This window comes from Enhydra lutris, unplaced genomic scaffold (genome assembly GCF_002288905.1).
Source record: "Enhydra lutris kenyoni isolate GAN:26980312 unplaced genomic scaffold, ASM228890v2 scaffoldscaffold36, whole genome shotgun sequence".
NCBI lineage: Eukaryota > Metazoa > Chordata > Mammalia > Carnivora > Mustelidae > Enhydra > Enhydra lutris.
In genome coordinates this window covers 7,740,298-7,760,496 of record NW_019154120.1, presented here as the reverse complement: position 1 = coordinate 7,760,496, position 20,199 = coordinate 7,740,298, and the positions used below count along the sequence as shown (strand labels likewise).

The 20,199-nt window shown below is 41.3% G+C and overlaps 1 protein-coding gene across 2 annotated transcripts in view; it reads left to right on the top strand.

Moving 5' to 3' along the window:
* The first annotated feature begins 1,339 nt into the window (after window positions 1–1,339).
* The window catches only part of LOC111154286 (suppressor of cytokine signaling 6), a 31,152-nt gene continuing 12,292 nt past the window's right edge, over window positions 1,340–20,199 (top strand). The window contains exon 1 of one of the 2 annotated variants that reach the window (XM_022513792.1): window positions 1,340–1,736. The gene's annotated coding sequence lies outside the window, so the exon portion shown is untranslated. The remainder of the gene's footprint in view (window positions 1,737–20,199) is intronic. The other variant, XM_022513791.1, reaches the window with a different exon arrangement.

The window sequence follows — 20,199 nt, the reverse complement described above, 5'->3', positions numbered from 1 at the left end:
GCAGATACCCCAGGAACTGTCTTTAGCTGTAGACCCATAACGTGGGTCCGAGCTTATTCAAGTGTCCAGCTGGCCAGTCACGAAGATGCACAGGCCTTCATCGCTTCTGGAAGTGTAGTTCTCTAGAGTGTATGGAGAGTAACAACTCCAGGGCACATTTCCCTTAATGTTAGCTCATGTAGCTTGATAAGGTAAACCCATGGTTATCTGGCACCTCTGGCATTTTCAGTTTTGTGATGCAGAATTCAGCAGGAGGGAAAAAACCTCATTTGGAATCAGACCAGTACAAGGCCTAGATGACTAACTGGTTGGGGAAGGCGGTCTTTCATAGGGATGCGGATCTAGGTTTGAATTTCAGCTCTGTGACTTTATAGCGTAGGTTTTTATTTCTATTTATTTATTTTTAAAAAGATTTTATTTATTTATTTGACAGAGATCACAGGTAGGCAGAGAGGCAGACAGACGGGGGGTGGGGGGGGAAGCAGGCTCCCCGCTGAGCAGAGAGCCCGATGCGGGGCTCGATCCCAGAATCCTGGGATCATGACCTGAGCCGAAGGCAGAGGCTTTAACCCACTGAGCCACCCAGGCGCCCTAGGGTAGGTTTTTAAAATAAATTCGGTCTTACTTGTTTTATCTGTAAAATAGTAATAGTGCCTTTCTCAGCATTGTTGAGATTGTGGGGATTAAATGAGAAAATGCACAGAAATGTATGGATTCAGTGCAGAATATAACATGCTAATATTAATAATCGCTTTAGGGGTACCTGGGTGGCTCAGTCAGTTAAGCATCTGCCCTCAGCTTAGGTCATGATCCCCAGGGATTGAGCCCTGCATCAGGCTCCCTGCTCACTGGGGAGCCTGCTTCTCCCTCTCCTGCTCCCCCTGCTTGCATGCTTTCTCTCCATCAAATAAATAAAATCTTTAAAAAAAATAATCAGTTTAAAATATACTGTGATTACTAAAAGGAGCATTCTGGGTGATCAGTAACGTGTATGCAAGACTTCGTTTTTCTTTCTTTTTTTTTTTTTTTGCATTTAGTTTATTTGAGAGAGTGTGTGTGAGGTAGAGCACAAGCAGGGGGAGCAGCAGAGGGAGAAGCAGGCTTCCCGCTGAGCAGGGAGCCCGATGTGGGGCTCCATCCCAGGACTGTGAGATCGTGACCGGGGCCAAAGCCAGACACTTAACCAACTGAGCCACCCGGGCACCCCAAGACTTGGTTTTTCTTAAGGAAGCCCTGTGTGGGACAGGATGTAAGACCAAAGGAACAAGAAAAATGAAAATAAAAGCGGAAAGACAGTGGGAGCCCATGGAAGTATTGATGGTGCCAGCTACTAGGATCGCGAGGGTTACAGATGTGGGCAGCTACCGAGTTGCTTGACACTGGGTCACTGCACGCAGCTGGTGGGAGATGGGGACCAACAAAGGTGTGGCACTCGGCCTTCAGCAGGGCTCCAGGCTCTTGTTTCGTACTGGTGCAACATGTATACGTATATTTTTATCACTGTTAGCAGCCGTCACACTGAAATGTTTTTTTAAAATTATTAAAAGGGCATCACACTTGGAGACTATGTTTGGGGAGCAGTGGCTGTCCCATTGTCGTTGGGAGCAGACTGTTGAGAAATAGAGAAGAAAGAAAGAAGAAAAGACGGAGATCACTGAAGGCCTGGGAGACAAACCGTTATCTCAGCATCAGTGAACCTGAAGATGTCACTATACCATCCTGAAGTTTTGCAGCAGGTAAATGTGGTCATCCGAAGAGGCACCTGTCTATGTACAGCACTTCAGTGACAGCACGAGATTATATTTGGTGTGCATGCTTGTGTTTAAGGTTTCCCTTTTAGGAGAACAGAGGACTCTATGGCTCCCAATGGGAAAAATGTCCATCAAAAATAATTTTAAGAATTTGATGTTATTCTTTAGAATGATTTAGGAAAGGTGAATTCATCACGTGCTCTAGATAGCCTATTACTTGGAACTGCTAATGGTTGTCCTTGTAGGGAATAGGTGTTATTTTGGGTACCCCAGCAACACTGGATGGTTGAAGCAACAGGGTTAATTCACCGGTAAAGTAAGGTGAATTGGTGTACTGTTACTTAGTATGATTTTCCTTTCGCAAATTTTGTTTTGGTGTTTATAGTAATGAGATGTTTCTTATTAAAGCTTAATTTTGGTTTTAAAGGAAATATCATCCCTATGACAATAATCATATTTATCTGTTGACAATTGCTTTTGAAAGTGAAAAAATTATACTTAGGGAATAATATTATTACCAAGTGTCACAGACTGTGGAAGTATGTAAGCATTTAACACACATAGAATTATTTTAAGATTTTGCTAGTTTTGTGCATTTGGAGAATTACTGCATTTGAGGATTAAAAGGAAGCTTCTGACTATTGGCCAGCTTCATCCTTGCATAGATCCTGGGGAAAGGGAGACTAAGGTGAAGCAGTTGGCCCCAAGTCATAGACCACGGCGCTAGCAGAGTCTCAACTGGAGGGCGCGTCCTGTGGATGCGCAATATTTTCATTCACTCCTGGGAGGTGGGGAACTTGAATCTGTGTCTTCGTGGAGGAGGTAACAGTTGAGCCGGCTCTTGGAGGGTGAGCTGTGTTTGGGAAGAGCCGTAAGCGGCAGGGACATTATCTTAAATAGGCTGAACAGCAGGAGCTATAATAGCAACCTAGAGATTCTTTCCTCCTCTTTCCAGAGTGAGGCTACCTGTATTCTGTTTCTTAGTTTACTTCCTTGATTTAATGGAGCTCATTCCAGTAACTTCCTGAGAAAGGTGGGGTTATTGTGTTTTGTTTAGTCTTTGTCAAAAGCATGTATGTTCCAAATATCTAATTTATAGTCTGGCTGTGTGTAGAATTCTAGGTTATTGTTTTATTTATTTGTGTGTTTTGTTTTAAAGATTTTATTTATCTGTCAGAGGCAGAGAGAACATGTGTACGCACACAAGCAGGGGGAGCGACAGGCAGAGGGAGGAGCAGGCGCCCCGCTGAGCAGGAAGCCCAGTGCGGGGCTCCATCCCAGGACCCCGAGATCATGACCTGAGCTGCAGACAGATGCTTAACCAGCTGAGCCACCCTGGCGCCCCTCGGTTATTGCTGTAGTCAGGATGGAGTAGGTGATGGCGCAGTGACAGATGAACTCGGAAATTTCCGCGGGTGAATACAAGTTCGTTCTTGCTTTCCCCGAGTCTGCGCCGCGCCGCGCCGGGCCCTTCCTGCGCCTTCTGTGGGCCCGGTCCGCTTTCACCCGCAGGTCCTCGTCCCCGTCCCCCGACGGCTCTGTGCTGCCACAGCAGGTGCGGGGAGCGCTCACAGGTCACGCTGGCCCTGGACTATTTGGCCCAGAAGTGACACATGTCATGTTCCTCACAGTCCATTTATCAGAAGCTGCGGCCCTGCGCGGGTGCCGAGAAGTGTGCTCACGCGCGAAAGTCACTGCCTGGGAACGCATTCCGCGCTGAAAAGAAACTTGCTCTTGGAATTTTGAAGATGTTGGACCAGCAGTTTGCAGCGTTACTGAGTTAGTTGCTGTTTCCCATCAGTTGTACGTCATGTTCCCCTCGTTTTGGGGGAAGCTTTTAGTTTCGTTTTGTTATCTCCTGTAAATTCCATCACGGTGTGCCTGGTTATTGTTCTTCTCTGTACTGAGCGTACATGGATCCTTTCAGTCTGTGAGCTTGTGTCGTTCCTTTACAGGAAGATTTCCAGTGTCTTCTGTAATTTCTTCCCTTTCATTTTCTTGTCTTGACTGAAGCTCTTCACCAGATGTTGGACTTCATGGATCAGTATCTTAGTTTTTTTAGTTTTTTCCTCAACTTTTAAAGCCAGAATAAAAACAAAAGCAGCAAACATAGATCTTTGGACCTTACTTTTAAGCAGTTGGTAAAAAAAAGTTCTCAAAGGGCCTTATCTACTGGGTACTTAACCAGTGAGGTTGTACTTGGTCATCGGCAATGAAAGCGGTACAATTGTTTAGGGAACTTGTGGAGTTTTTAGCTAGTACATTGGTAAGTGTTTACACAAGTATAAAAATGTATACATTAAACATTTAATATGTGTATACTTCATAGACGGTGATGAACTGGTATATAGGTGTGCTACCTTCTTTTTTTAAGATATTTTTTCTTAAAGATTTTATTTATTTATTTGCCCAGCAGGGAGCCTGATGTGGGACTCGAGCTGAGCAGTTGGAAAGATGGGGTAACCATAGACCGAAGTGGGAAAGGCTGCAAGTAGAGCAGGTATGGGGCTGCAATGGGAGAGATCCAGAGTTTAGTTTTGAACACATTTAGTCTCGGATATTCCTAAGACAGCGCATGGCAGTGTCAAGAAGGCAGTTGACTGAAACGAGGCTAGTGAAGGATGTGGATCTGGGAGTGGAGGAGACATCAGTGCTATTTCAGGCATGAGACCGAGTGAAGTCACTGGGGTGTGAGGAAAAGTGACCCAGCGTGAGTGCTCGGGTATCCAGCATGACAGATTGGAGACACAGTAGTCTGAGAAGGACTGATCAGCCTTGGGAGGTGCTGTCGACAGAGTAGGTAAGAACTGAGCACTGATGCTGGATTGATAGTGGGACATCATTGGTGACCTTGACCAGAGCAGTTTGTTTGATGTGGTAGAGAAGGTGTCTGATGTGCATAGCGGGAAAACGGGAGAAAAGGATTAGTAGGTCTCCAGTATGTATGTTTCTCCCAAGGTGTTTTGTTGCAGAGGGAATTAAAGAGATGGAACCATAGCTGGTGGGGAAGGTAGGCTAAAGACAAGTTTGTATACATGAGAAATGATGCTTTTAGGAGGAATCCAGTAGAGAGGGGAGCTTGTTGGGACGTGAGGGAGATCCAGTAGACAAATGGAGGGGAGGGCCTTGAGAGAGAGGTGCACGGATAGGTAAAGTAACAGGATGGTTTTGTCCGAAGTTTTCTTCTCATGTCCTAATTTTCTCAGTGAGATAGGAAGCTGGGCCATCAGCTGAGATTAAAGATGGGGGAGTACATGTTACAGGTGCAAAGAAAGATGTGGGTTGGTTGGCAAGAAACAGGAGAGAGTGAATGGATCAGGGAAGTGTAGTTTGATTTCCAGGCAGCATTAAGTTTCCAGCTGAGGTTCATGGTCGTGACGTTAAGTGAGACCAGGCAGAGTCGTATGTGTTTCTCCAGCCACATTTTCCTGTAAGGGTGTAGACCTGGCATGGGCAGAGTTGGATCGAAGCAGTGATGTTTTGCCAAGAGAGTGTGTCACAGTAAAGTGAGAAAGGGAATTGAGGGTACATGCTAGGGAATGATTATGATTGAGTGTGGAATATAAACTGAGTAAGGAGTTAAGAGGGTCACTGAAAAGCTGATGAGTTTATTATTCTGAGTTAATATTTATATATTAAGCCTGTATTAACTCTATATTGATATAATACTCATTAGACTGAATATTTCAGGCCAGACCTAACTATACACAAATCAAAATCAAGTGTCAGATTGGCAAAAATTTGTTTTGGGTGGGGTGAAGAGAAAGAGAAGGCTGCCTAGGCTCTCATTTAAAAAATACAATATTCTTATCTATTGATTTATATTTTTGTTCATTCGTGGTAGAACTGAAAGCCAAGAAAAGGCCTTGCATTTTGCTTGAACCTGATGGTCTTCCTCAGCCACTGCCTTTAGAAAACTCACAGACCTTCTTCTTATAAAAACTCTGTATTTATAGGATATTTTGAAAATAAAGTATTGAAAATAGTATTTACGGAGCATTCTGTGGTCCAGATGGCAGTTCTGCTGTATTTCTTTCTGGTCTGGTGTGCCTCCCTATTCTTTCTACATAATCGAGACCACACTGTACATACGATTTTGTTTCCTGTGTTTTTGTACTTAACAAATGAACAATATGAACTTTTCCCTCATGTTATTTATAACCCTGTATAAATATCAGTTTTAGTGGTTCCCTAAAGCTCCAGTGTGTAGATGTGCTAGAATTTTGTTTACAGTTCTCAGACTGTTGGAAATTAGAATGTTTCTGATTCTTAAAATTTATTTTTTTTATCATATATAATAATGTAGGGGATGTTGTCATGCTTTGGTTTTGTGTTATTTCTTTAAGAGTTATAAGAACAGCATTATTGGATCAAAGAGTATGAATATTTTTCTAAGAGTTGCATGGAACCAAGTTTTTTTTAAACAGCTATGTTAAGACATTTTCAAGTAATGAATATTATCATTTAGAAAAATCTTTACTAATTTGGGTTGTGGAAAGTAATTTCTATTTTAATTTTGTTTCTTTGATCTTATCAGGGTCAGGTTTTTTTGTTTGTTTGTTTGTTTGTTTGTTTTAATTTTATTTAGATTTACTTACTTGTTTTAGGGAGAAGGGGAGAGGAGAGGAGAGTGTTCCTGTGAGTCGAGGGAGGAACACAGGGTGAGAATCTTTGAAGCAGACTCCCCACTGAGCGGAGAGCCTCATTCAGGGCTTGATCTTATGGTCCCTGAGATCATGACCTGAACTGAAACCAAAACCAAGAGTTGGAGGCTTAACCGACTGAGCCACCCAGGTGCCGGAGGGTCAGTATTTTTTTTTTTATGTGTTGAGCCACTTGGTTGTCCATGTGGGAAACTGTAAATTAATCCTTACATTATATAAATCAGTACTAGATTAATCAAGGACTTACAGGTGAAAAACAAAACTTAAGTACTTGTATAGGAAATACGGAAGAGTATAAGACTTCAGCATCAGGAGGATTACTTAGGACAACAAAAGGAGCAAACAATAAAAGAAAACTGACAAAATCAACTAAAATAAAATGAGAAACTTCCTCAAGGTGCCACAAAAAGAATGAAGTCCATACACAAGCACTCTACAGCTGTAGGAAAAAGGAAATACAGGGTCCCTATGAACTGATAGGCACTGATTTCTGGGGGTCTAAAATGTACCTGCTCTATCTAAAATCTTTTTGTTACATATATTTAGCCACGCACTTTAACATTTTTCTCACACTAAGGAAAACAGAGAAAGGTTCAAAAGTCAAACTGTTCTGCATTCCCACCAACAATGCATGAAGGTTGCAGTTTCCCCACGTACTTGTTAACACTAGGTCTGGTCATTCAGGTGGCTGTGTGCTGGTATCATTGTGGCTTTTAATTTATATCAATGACCAGTAATATTAAGCACCTTAATAATAACAACGTGTGCTTATTAGCCATTTGCACGTCTTCTGTCTTCTTTAGTAAAAGATCTATCCATGTCCTCTGCCAATTTAAAAACTTGGTTTATCTTAATTCAGTTGTAAAGGTTTTTTATTTGTTCTGCATAAAGATGCTATATCAGATATGTGATGTACAAATATTTTTTCCTAGTCTGTGACCTGCTCTCTCTCAACGTGTTTTGGAGCATAAAAGTCTGTAATTTTAATGCAGTCCCAGAGTTGAGTGGCTTTCACGAATAAGGTTCTCAGTTCTCACATGCTGTTAGTTCATCTCCAGAGTGCTGCAGTGGTTGCTTTCTACAGTTTGACCCAACTGTATGGTTGCCTCTTGCAGAGAGGGTTTGTCAGCTTCCTCGTGCCATCACGCCAGAAGCGAGTTCCCCTGGGTAGACGCTTGTTTGATGTCTGTTCTAGATGACGAAACTGAGGCCTGGGTGCGCACGCTCATTAGGAAATGCTGCCTGTGATCTGAGTTCAAGTGGCCTGGTTCCAGGGTCTGTGCTCTTAGTCACTAGGCTCTGCTCTTCCATTCTAAACCGTCCGAAAAGGTGGTAGTTTCTAGACTATGCACCGCGGGTCGGCACTCGGGTGGGTTACTTGGCCCCTTCTCTTGTGACTTTGGACAGATTGTTAAACTTTCTTTCCTTTTTTTTTTTTTTTTAAAGATTTTTATTTATTTATTTGACAGATCACAAGTCGGCAGAGAGGCAGGTAGGGAGAGAGAGGAGGAAGCAGGCTCTCTGTAGAAGAGAGAGCCTGATGTGGGACTCGATTCCAGGATCCTGGGATCATGACCTGAGCCGAAGGCAGAGGCTTTAACCCACTGAGCCACCCAGGCGCCCCTCCTTTTTTTTTTTTTAAACCTTTTTTAAGATTTTATTTATTTATTTATTTGAGAGAGAGAGTGAGAAATGCGCTGGAGTTGGGGAAGGGGAGAGGGAGAGGGAAAGGATTTCAAGCAGACTCTGCCCAGAGCACAGAGCCTGATGCTGGCTCTCTCTCAGGACCCTGAGATCATGACTTGGGCCCAAACCAAGAGTCAGATGCTTAACCGACTGAGCCACCCAGGTGTCCCAGACTCAAACTTTCTAAGCTTTAGCTTCCTCTTCTATAAAATGGAGATAAAGATATAACGACAATACCTTCTGATAGAGTTCTTTTGAGGATCCAAGAAGATGAATGTACGTTTTTTAGGATGTAGTCCCCTCTGACTGGGCAGTGGTATTGCTGGTATTAGTAAAGGAAGTTGTACGGTGTAAAGGTAGTAACGGGTGGCAGGACCCCCTCCTTCTTCCTCCTGGGTATCTCCTGTGAATGGGGATAGCCCCCGAACTCTGCCTGTGCAGCCCCTCCCTGTCTTCTGCAGATGCTGCTTGCTTATAGCCTGTACTTGAGTCTACGGTCCTTGAGGTTACGTAAGGCCTTTCAACTCTGTGTAGGTCTGGCAGCATCTCCTCAAGCTTTTCAAGGAAGTGCAGTGTCTTACAGTGTCAAGACCAGGATGTCACCTGAAATGATGAACAAGGTGGGAGAGGGACTCACAGAGGTGAGTGGTGTAAGTTAAACAGAAATCATAGTGAATGTGGTGAGAAGCACTTGCCATGTGGGGCGAACCCCAGGGTGCCAAGGTTGTCCGGCGTCAGGGGTTTGGGTTGGATAAGGTGCTCATTCCTGGTATGCAGAGGGAGGGGCGCCACAGGAAGAGGCCCGCTTGTGAACAGGGGAGCGAAAGACGAGAGTGAGGGACCTGAAATGACACAGGGCATGGAGGGGAAGAGTTTGCATCCTTGAGATGAACAGCGAGGGAGAACTGGGAATGGTTTGGGAAGGTTTAGGGAGAGATGGATTTAGGAAAAGTATTGAGACCTTTGACCCTGAGGGCATCAGCGTCCTGCTTTTCTGGATAAGAGGTGACCGAAAACACACACATACATATTTTACCTAGCCTGCCTGTTTTCTTTTCTCAGGGTGTGTGGTGGGGGTGGTTGTTTTGTAGTAAAGTAAAACGTGCTTCCTGGTCACCGAAAGATCTAATACAGGATTCCCCCACTATCTGAAAGTAGGGCGTTCCTGTGAAACCTTTTATGAGCCAAAATGGTATGTAAAGTGAAGAAGCAGTTATCATAAATTACATGGGATATGTTTTGAGCATTTCCATACCCCCCAAAATAATCTCTTTGAGGTTTTTCTGGTACCTCAGAACACGTCTTGCCAATGGAAGCACAGAGTGAATCAGGAAAAGCACACATGCTCACGGGCCCAGTTCCAAGCTCCCGTAGCTGGAAGCCTGGACACTTGAGTGCAGTTCCCCGGGCAGGAGCTGGGGGGCGCCACGCTCGCGGCTTGAGGGAGCACAGCCTCCCACCCTGCTCACTGCCAAACACAGGGAATGCTGGTTCTGCTCTTTGCCGTTTCTGCAAAAGCCAAAACCCTCTGTGGATTTCTTTTGGTCAGCCAAACCGGGTACAGATGGAGCTCTTTTTGTAAAAGTTAACATGGTGTAAGGCGCATTCAAAAAGAGGACGATACCTGTATAGGAAAAGAGCAGTCTGTCGGGCTTCCTGACCCCTTGCCCTCGTCACTAGAGCTGCAGTCATCGATGCTGGATAGTCTTTGAGACATTTACTCTATACGTGTAGGCATATAAAGACGTACACAAATGGGATCATGTTTGCGTTTTGTTTTGTAGCTCGCCCTTTACCAACAATGTATTTTGGACCTCTTGGTTTATCTGCATGATATCCTGTCGTATTGGTGGATTATAGTTTATTAAAGTAGTCCACTGATTTTTGTTGTCTATTATTGTTTCAGATATTTAGGTTAACTCTGCATTTTTGCCAAAATAAATTTTTCAGTATATGTCTGTAGAGTGAATAAATGGGCTCGTTCTGTAGAATCAGTTCTTTGACCTGAATCATACCGTTAATCTCTACCTCAGCTTCCCCATTTCTACGGTGGGGATATTACTGTTTTGACTACTACTATTAGCTGCAGACACATATCAGCCTAATACACACTAGGCCATGTTGTGAGGACACCGCATATATTAACGCTTTTTTTTTTTTTTAAGATTTTATTCATTTATTTGACAGAGAGATCACAAGTAGGCAAAGAGGCAGGCGGAGAGAGAGGAGGAAGCAGGCGCCCCACGGAGCAGGGAGCCTGATGCCTGGCTCCATCTCAGGACCCTGGGATCATGACCTCAGCTGAAGGCAGAGGCTTAACCCATTGAGCCACCCAGGTGCGCCATATATTAACACGTTTAAACCTCACAACTGACTTGAGTGGTAGGTTCCGTTATTTTGAAGATCACACAACTGTTAAATCGTAGACCCAGGAAATACATGAACTCCTGCTTTGTGGTTCCAGAGTACTTTCCACTGTGTTAGACTGCCTTGTGTGCAGTACTGAGTACACAGGGTTCTAAGGGTTAAGTGAGATGCTGTGTATTCGGAAGGCTTAAACCAGAGCCTGGCATGCATTGGGCTAATGTGTGGCCTATATTTACCAGTACTAAGGTAAATGATCAAGTAATAGTAGCTTTTAAAAATTTTAATGCTTTAGGGAACATCATTTTCCGTATGTCATTGTTTTTGGCATGAGTATATATCCAAAACACAAATTCCTGATCACATAATTAACTTCTTTAAAGCATATGTGAATTTAAAATTTTGATAAATATTTTCAAATAATTCTCCACAAATCGTACCAATTTGTATTAAGTTTTTTATCCGTTTTTCATACCCTTGCCAACATTGTTACTGATTTAACTTTTTCAAATTCATAGGTGAGAGATACTACCATTTTGCTTTTCCTTTCAGTGCATTTTTAAAGTTGAGATAGAATATCCTCCAGGGAGGGCCGCCGGGGTGGTTCAGTCAGTTAAGCATCTGACTCCTTGATTTCAGCTCAGGTCATGATCTCAGGGTAATGAGATTGAGTTCTCTGTTGGGCTCACGCTCAGCGTGGAGTGGTCTGTCCCTCTCCCTCTACCCCCCACTCTGCGTGTGTGTGCATGTGTGCTCGCTCTCTTTCTCTCTCAAATAAGTAAAATTTTGGAATATACTTAGAGTAAAAGTCAGCCTTTATAGCGTACCATCTGTTGATTTTTAACGAATATATTCGGTCGTGTAACCACTACCACAATCAAGATATAGAACAGTTTCTAGCACCCCAGATTCCTTTAATTTCATTGTTATGAATGAATTGAAAATCTTCTAGGGTGATGAATGGCTACTTGAATTTGTTCTCTCCCTCTCTCACTTGCTTGGTTTCTCTTGTTTGCTTGCCTTTCTTTTTTCTTTCCTTCCGTTATTTCTCTGTGAACTGTTCTTTTTTATGTTGTGCCTGTTTGCTTATGGGATTTTGTGCCTTTCTCGTACTGATTTCTAAGAGCACAGTCTGTGCTACAGAAATTAGTCCTTTGTCATGTGCTCGCAGTTTTCCTCTGGTTTATCTTTTGGCTTTAGTTATGCCATTCTTTTAGCTATCCAGAGATTTATAACTTTTGCATTGTTGGGTTGTCATTCTTTTCCTCTATGGTTTCATGGTTTTATGTTATGCATAGAAAAGCTTTCTGCAGTGCTAAGATTTTTTTAAAAGATTTTTCTACAACTTTTGTATTTTCTTTTATGTTTGTGTATTTGATCCTTCTGCACAGTACTTTTACATAAGAAAGTAAAAGCTTTGCTTTCTCCACCACTCCCAAATGGTGATCCAGCCTGCTCATCATTATTTCTTGGAAGAATCTCTCCTTCCCCCAGTAGTGTCACGTGTTCTGATGGGCACATACTCTTTCGATGTGTGTTTGGTCTGTTTCTTGACTTTCTAGTCTTTTTTCCCCCCTCCAGTTTTAAGCTGTATGTTTTGTTTTAATTTTTAATTTTTTTTTTTTTATTTGAGAGAGAGAGAGAGAAAGTGAGAGCATGAGAGAGGGGATCGTCAGAGGGAGAAGCAGACTCCCTCCTGATCAGGGAGCCCGATGTGGGACTCGATAGGGGGCTCTGGGATGATGACCTGAGCGGAAGGCAGTCGCTTAACTGACTGAGCCACCCAGGTGCCCTAAGCTGTATGTTTTAATATCTTGTGTAGCTCATTTTATCCTTTAGTTTTTTTCCTCTTTTCCTTGTTTATAGGTCCAATTTCAATATAATTTTATCTGGTTTCTTGCAAATACCATTGATGTTTTCTTGGGGTCTTGAAGAATGTTTTGACAGGATTTAATTGTTTTATCTAAGAATAAGATGTGTCTTTCTATATATCTAAATCGGTTATGATCCTCTTGAGGAGTTTTAAAGTTTTTCATGTATTTCTGGACATTTTTGAAAAATTAATTTCATCTGGGGTGCCTAGGTGGCTCAGTCAGTTAAGCATCTGCCTTTGGCTCAGGTTGTGATCCCAGGGTCCTGGGACTGAGCACCGGTTGGGCTCCTTGATTAGTGGGGAGTCTGCTCCTCCCTCTGCCTGCTGCTCCCCCTACTTGTGTGCTCGCTCACTCTCTCTCTCTTTGTCAGATAAATAAACAAAATCTTGAAAAAAATAATTTCATCTTTTTTGAAACTATTATAAATCAAATCTAGTCTTTTGCTATATTTGCCAACCATCCTTTTTTTTTTTTAAGATTTCATTTATTTATTTGACAGAGAGAGAGATACAGAGAGAGAGAACACAAGCAGGGGGAGTGGGAGAGGGAGAAGCAGGCTTCCCGCGGAGCAGGGAGCCTGATGTGGGGCTCCATCCCAGGACCCTGAGATCATGACCTGAGCCGAAGGCAGAGGCTTAACTATTGAGCCACCCAGGCGCCCCCCCCACCAGCTTTTTAAAAGTAATTACTAGTGATTTTTACATGTAAATTTTGTAAGTAGTCACTAGAGGGAATTTTTTTTTCTTTTTTTCCATAATAGTTGTTCAGCTGCATCTGTTGTATTCTAGGTACTCACTCATGCCATCTGTAAATAATGACAGTTTGCCTTCTCCTTTCCAATATTTATACTCCTTACCCTTCTCTGATTAATTAGCTAGCATGTTGAAAATAATGTTAATTAATACTTGATAATCCACATCTTTGTTGCTGGCTTTTTATCATTTCTTTATTCATCTGATTCTTAATTTTGTTATATAAATCGTGTGTTAAATGTCCATCTGCTATTTTGAAGGGTTAGGATTGATATTTTTTTCTGGTGTGTGTGTGTGTGAGAGAGAGAGAGATTTATGGCTGTTGTCATATGATTTTGCTCCTTTGCTCTATGGTAAATTATAATGAATTTATAAATAATCAGCTGTGCAGGCAATCCTGGGATGTACCTTACATAGCTGAATTGTTTCCCCTCACCACTCTGGTGTTTAAAATTTGTATTTCAGTATTCACAAGTGAGATCTGTGGGGTTTTTTGTTTTGTTTTGTATTTAATGTATTGTCTTTGTCCAGTGGTGGTATCAATATTTTTTAGCTTCAGAAGTAAATTTGGGAGGCTGCTTTTTCTATGTCCTGAAGTGGTTTAGTGAGTTTTGTATTTTGTGTTTTTAATAATTAGTTCCTTTTTCTCCCCAAAGGAAGAGGGGTCGTGGTAGTTCTTTCAGAACTTCCTCAAGTTGTTTGACAACTATTAGTCTCTTTTGGATTCCTGCCTCTTGTAAGGCAAATTTTGGTAATATATATTTTGCCTTAAAATTACCCATTTCATCTAAATTTCAAATTTTTATTGAATTTACACAGTACTCTTACATATTTTGTAATTACTTCGTTTCTAATTCATATAAATACAGTTTTCCTTTTTCTTAAAACAGCCAGTTGCTCATCAACTAAGTTTTTTGTCGTTTGACCGAAGAATCAACTCTTATAATGTTTACCACTACTATTTTTTGTTTTCTGATTCATTAGTTTGTGTTTTCATCTTTTGCGGGGGTGGGGGGGTGGTTCTCATTGCTGACTTCTGGAATTGAATGCATACTTTGTTTCTTTTAATTCCTTACTATTTATTTTTATTTATTTATTTTAAAATTCCTTAATGTTTAGTTTTGTAAGCCTTTAAGGCTTAGAAGTTTTCTGGGAGCGCAGTTAATAGGGTCTTGCAGAATCACATAGTTTTTGATCTGTTGCATTTCCATGATTTTAGTTTATAAAGAGTATACCATTTTTCTTCTCTTTGAGATTTCCTCTTTGATTCAAGAGGATGTTTGGTCATTTTTATTTTTCTGTTTTCCTTTTTACGTTTTTATTGTCTTGTCATTTGAGGAGTTTTCTTTTTCTTTTTCTTTTTCTTTTTTTTTTTTTTTTTTAAAGAGATGGGAGAGGGACGGAGGAGTGGGGGAGAGATAATCCCAAGCAGACTCCTTGCCCAGTGGAGCCCAGTGTGGGGCTCCATCCCCTCCTCCTGAGATTATGACCTAAGCCGAAGCCAAGAGTCCGATCCCTAACTAGCCATCCAGGTGCCCCAATGAGATATTTCTGATTTTTCAGTTTACCGATATTTCCATTGTGACCTCATATATTGGCACATTTGGTAACTATACCATAAGTTCTTAAAAAGCAGATGCTTTCTTACTTTTTAGAGTACAGAATCCATACATTACTTTTTAGAGTACAGAATCCATACATTAAAGAAATAAAGTAATTATGTAATTTAAATCTGTAATCTTCATTTTCATTTCTTTTCTTGGGCTGAAAAAGATATTTTAATGCTCCATTTTGTGTGCAAAGTTTTTTTTTTTTTTAAGATTGATTTATTTATTTTAGAGAGGGAAAGAGCATGTGTGGGAGAGGCTGAGGGAGAGAAAGAATTTCGAGTGGACTCTGCGCTTAGTGTGGAGCCTGTCTCGGGCTTAATCTCACGACCTGAGATTATGACCTCAGCCGAAACCAAGAGTTGGACGGTTAACCAACTGTGCCATCCGGGCCTCCTTGTGTGTAAAGATTTTTGGCATTTTTATTTTCTGTGTGGGTTATACCTTATGTAATGTGCCCCTTTGTATTTGTATGACCATTTTCACTATCTTGTTACTGTTACACTAGCTTTCTTGTTGTTCGCATATTCCTTTTTTCATTCTTTTCTGTTAGAGGATTTTTCCTGAAGCAATTAAGATTGGTGTTTGTCAGTTAATTGAAAAACTTCACTTAAGTATGGACTCACGTATTTTTAAACATTTCATTTTTAATTGAAACAAGTAAATTTGCACTCTTTCGTAATTTCCATATGTAGGACCAGTGTCTTTCTTTAAATATCCATTGACTAAATTCTATCAATCTGAATTATGTAAAATCTGTCCTTAAATGATATATTATATGTGATTTCCATTTTGACATTTCTTTTAAGTAGAAGTTAATCATATTTGCAAAGCAATCTTTGTACAAAAGCCTACATTTTTTTTAAGTACTGTGTTGTTGGCTTTTAGAATGGTTTTGTTTACACTTAATTCCACAGGAAATTTTTAGCCATCTGCATTTATTTAGTGTTTACGAATCAATTATTTTTGTAGGAAGAACTTAAAAAAAATTACTTGTTTGCATGCTTAAAACATGCGGTGAATTTAAATTCAAAAAAAAGTTTGGATGAACCTCAGTCAAACCCAGGAGGTATTTTATGTGATGGGGATATAACCAGCGACTGATAACATTCCTGATCTCAAGTAGAATACAAGTAAACTTGATTCACTTGATAGAATAGGATAATCGCAGGAATGCTGAAGAAGAGGATAGTCTGATAGTGGCTAGCAGAGATTTTATGGTGTTTTGAAGCTTTCTGAGACCATTGATTTTAGTGTGTTTCGTATATGATGGGATTTTTAAGACCAGACTGAAAATCTTTTTCTAATAGTTGAGTTTATCCCAGTTATATATATTGGTATAACAAACATTGGGACCTAATTCTGTTGCATTTCATGTAATATTGGCCATTGCCTTTATTTTCCTTTTTATCATATGGTCTACTTTCTCTCCTTTCTCCTCCCTTTCTGGAAGGATTTTATTATCTGTTATTTATTTTTCATTTTTTATAAAATTAATGGCAAGTAATATATTGGCAGAGTCAGGGACAACGGAATAGAAACTGAGGAGCTGAAATGGAAGGGCATGAAACCATGGCTTGCTAAGAAACTGGCCACCTTTAGGGCAGAGAGGATAGTGAAACTCCTTGTCTTGCTAACTTATGTGGATGCCTTGCTTATCTTAAATTCTTTGTCTTTGTTCTTTTAAACTGTCTTCACAGATAGTTTAAGCTGGTAGTTCTAAGTATGGTCTGTGGATATCCCCTTTGATAATGAGGCTGAAACATTATTTGCCATTCTCTGAGGGTGCAGAAGCAATGGTGGATACAATTGGTGGTGCCCTCCCGTGGCCACGGTTGTGGCCCCAGCTGTGATTTGAGCATTCATAGCAGTCTCCTGTTCTTCACCTCTAAGCACTTGCAGTAAAAAGCAAGTCACAGTTCCGTTTAAGAATGTTATTGAGGAGGGACTCCTGGGTGGCTCAGTAGGTTGAGTGTCTGCCTTCAGCTCAGGTCATGATCCCGAGTCCCCCATCAGGCTCCCTGCTCAGTGGGGAGCCTGCTTCTCCCTCTGCCTGCTTTGCCTGCTGCTCCCCCTGCTTGTGTGCTGTCTCTGGTAAATAAATAAATCTTAAAAAAAAAAAAAAAAAGTCACTGAGGAAGCTGTAAAAATTGTTACATTTATTAAATCTTGACCCTGAGTACACATCTTTTCAAAATCCTTGTGATGAAATGCAAGTGTATAGAGCATGGTTTCTCCCACAGACTAATGGAAGAAGGGGTCTCAGGGGAAGCATTTGTGCTGTTGTTGGAGATGCTGCACTACAGCTCCTCTTTCATGAAATCTGTCAGGAAATATCACTTTTACCTGAAAGAACTGTTGACAGGGGCACCTGGCTGGCTCAGTCGGTAGTGCATGTGACTCTTGATCTCAGGGTCGTGAGTTCAAGCCCCACATTGGGCAAAGAACTTAACTTAAAAAAAAAAAAAAAAAAACTAAATAAATTAACAAGAGACCTATTGACAAACTATGGTTTTTCAGCTTCAGGTTTTTGGTAAATACAGTTTCATAAATTTACAGACAGTATTGGTGTCAGTGATAAATCCAAGCTTTTAAGTAAAAATCAGAATTGTGGAGAGCTTGTGTCTCCCACTGTTAGTTTACTGCTTCCCAGTGCTTAGACTTTCCTGATGGGATCAGCCAATGGTAATGTTAATAAATGGGATTTTTTGAGATTGCATAATGAAATCACTATGATACTACAAAATAATACATACCTGGATGATTGATTCAAAATGCAAGCTTAGACCATTGGATTTGAATGTAATAAAGAAGTTATCTAAAGGGTTCCAGATTTCCCAGTGCAACTGACTTTTTAAAAAACTATCACTTGTTGATTTTTGGTATAATATCACAGGAAAGAATACCCACGGTTATATGAAACGATTATTAAAGAAAATATTTCTCCCTTTCCCAGCTATGTATCTGTAGGAGGTTGGATTTTCTAATTATGCTTTAACTGGAACAACATATTGTAGCAGATTGAATGCAGATGGAAACATGAGAGTCCAGCTGTCTTAAGTCAGACAGAAAAACGATTTACAGTAATGTAAAACAGTGCCGCTTGTCTCACTGAATTTTTATTGTTTGGGTAAATATATTTATTTTTCAGGAAAATGTTATTTATGTTAACATGTAATGAGTATATTGTCATTGAAAAATGAATAAATATTTTAAAGTCTCAGTTTTAATTTCTAGCTGGGAAAGTTTTAGTAGATAAAAGCCACATAGACGAGCTTTTGGTGGTCTTAAGTAATTTGTAAGAGGATGAAGGGGTCCCCAGACTGGGAAGTTGGGAACTGCTGAGTTAGCAGCGGGCTGGCTGCGTGGCAGCCTGTCACGGGGGGGAGAATGGGAGCTTCGATGTGCCACGATCACATTCCACATCTCTCCTCGTGACACATTACTTAACTTGGTTGGGCAAGTTTTAATCTCTCTGAGACCTGGTTTCCTCCCTCGTAAACCGGCAATAATAAAGCTGTATTACTTGTTGAATGTTAAATAGTTGATGTTGTATTTTAAATGTTTTCATTAGGTGTTTTAATGTCAGGCTTGACTATCTCCTTTGAAAACAGGCTGGGAAATTATTTGAAGAGGTTAGCTTTTGCCCATGTGAATAAAGTATTCATGTCTAAAACCTTTTCCTTTGAACCTTTAGACACATTTTCAAGTGTATGTGTAAACTTAAAATTTTACAATTAAAAAGCAATAAAACTAATTCAGAACATTTACTTAGGCATGATGAGGCAGATGGTAATCCTATAAAAAGATGGCATATATTTTTGGAGGTGCAAACAGAAAAACAGATACTCTTAAAACTTCCAGAGTGATCTTTGCCTAGAAAATGAAAGGAAGAGATAAAAGGCCATATGGCCTAACAGAACTTTTTATAGTATTTTAGTGTCCAGGATTGGTTTTTGTTTATTTAATGTTAATGTTGAGTTGTATATGGATTGGTAGTTGGAAAAGGAATAATTATCAAGTAGATAATTACCAAGTATTTTTACTCTGGTTGTCAGTCTTTTTTTGTACAAAAGGGATGCAGTAATGGGAATCAGAGCCATTTGAACCCTAAGTTTAGTGAGGTTAATTTAAACGGGACTACGTAGCCCCTCAGAATCAGTTACCAGTTCTGCTGCTGGGGCAGCTGTGGACGTCATGTTGCCTCTCACTGTGGACCAGTGTTCTTCATTTCACTGCCATGTTCACTCAGCACATTTTTTTGAGTGCCTTTTTGGGGCCAGGTGTATGCTAGGTGTGGAGGATAAAAATGTCAAAAAAAAATTAACATGTTCTTTGCTTTCATATTGAGTATAGATCGTCTGCTGCGGTGAGAGTCATTAATCACTTGTTCATAGAGACAAATCTGAGGACACATCCCAGATGAAATTCTAGGCCGGAGAGGTATGCAGTATTCTGCGGTCCTGGACTTGGGCGGTTTTCACCCTCAGGAAGAGCAGAATGTAGTTCCTTGAGGAACTGCTGGAACAGCTGAGGCGTGAAGGAATTAGTTGGTGAGGAAGATGAAGGAAACGTTTCCAGTCAAAGAGGCAGTATGTCAGAAGTTCTGTGCTGAGCGAGAATGTGGTGAGTATGAATGCTTTCCGTGTGACTGGAGCAGAAGTCAAGGAAAGAACGGCCACGCCGTGTTAAGGAGTTAAGTGACTTTTTCGTAAATAATGGCGAATTATGGCTTGAGGTCAAGGTGGGCAGGGTACCTGATCGCCATGCCGGATGAGGTTTGCAGGTCCGACATCGGCTTACTCATAGTGACGGTGTCTCCTGCGCCCTTGGTATGGTCCCAGACTCTTGGGGGGCAGCAGTGGGTAACGCGGAGTTGAAATCCCCGCTTTTGTGAAGTTTACATTCTCCAGCGTCTGGAGGGGGAGAAAGCACAATAAACGAGGAGCGTCTGTGGCTGGGGAAAAGTACCGCGACGCGGTGCGGGGAGCTGTACTGCAGTTCACCTGCCTGGTCGGGCCAGGTCTCACGGAGAAGGTGACAGCAGGGCAAAGACTTGGGGGAAGTGAGGGGTTCGCAGGGTGGTGGTCGCAGCAGCACCATTGCCCCAAACGGCCGCGTGTTGGTGGTGATCTCAGAGTGGCAGGTGGGGGAGAGAGCAAGTGTGAGAATGGGAGAGGCACATTATGGCAGGCTTACGGCCGTCAAGACTTGTGCTTTTTCGTGAGGCAAATGGAAAGCATTTGGGGTGTTACTCTTCTTGTAGTTTGTCCATTGAATTCCAGAAAAAGCAGAGTGTCTGTGGGCAGGTTGGCGTATATATGGCCTCCATACTGGCTGCCCCGATCCACCACCATACTCTTTCCTGTTCAGGCCTACTTTTCCAATCAGGTCTGGAGCTTTCTTCGGCTTCTATACCTACTTTTCAAAACTTACCTAATTATGGATCTCTAAAGTGTAGGCTTACAGCATGTGGCATGTCCTCCAGATATTTTCCACCC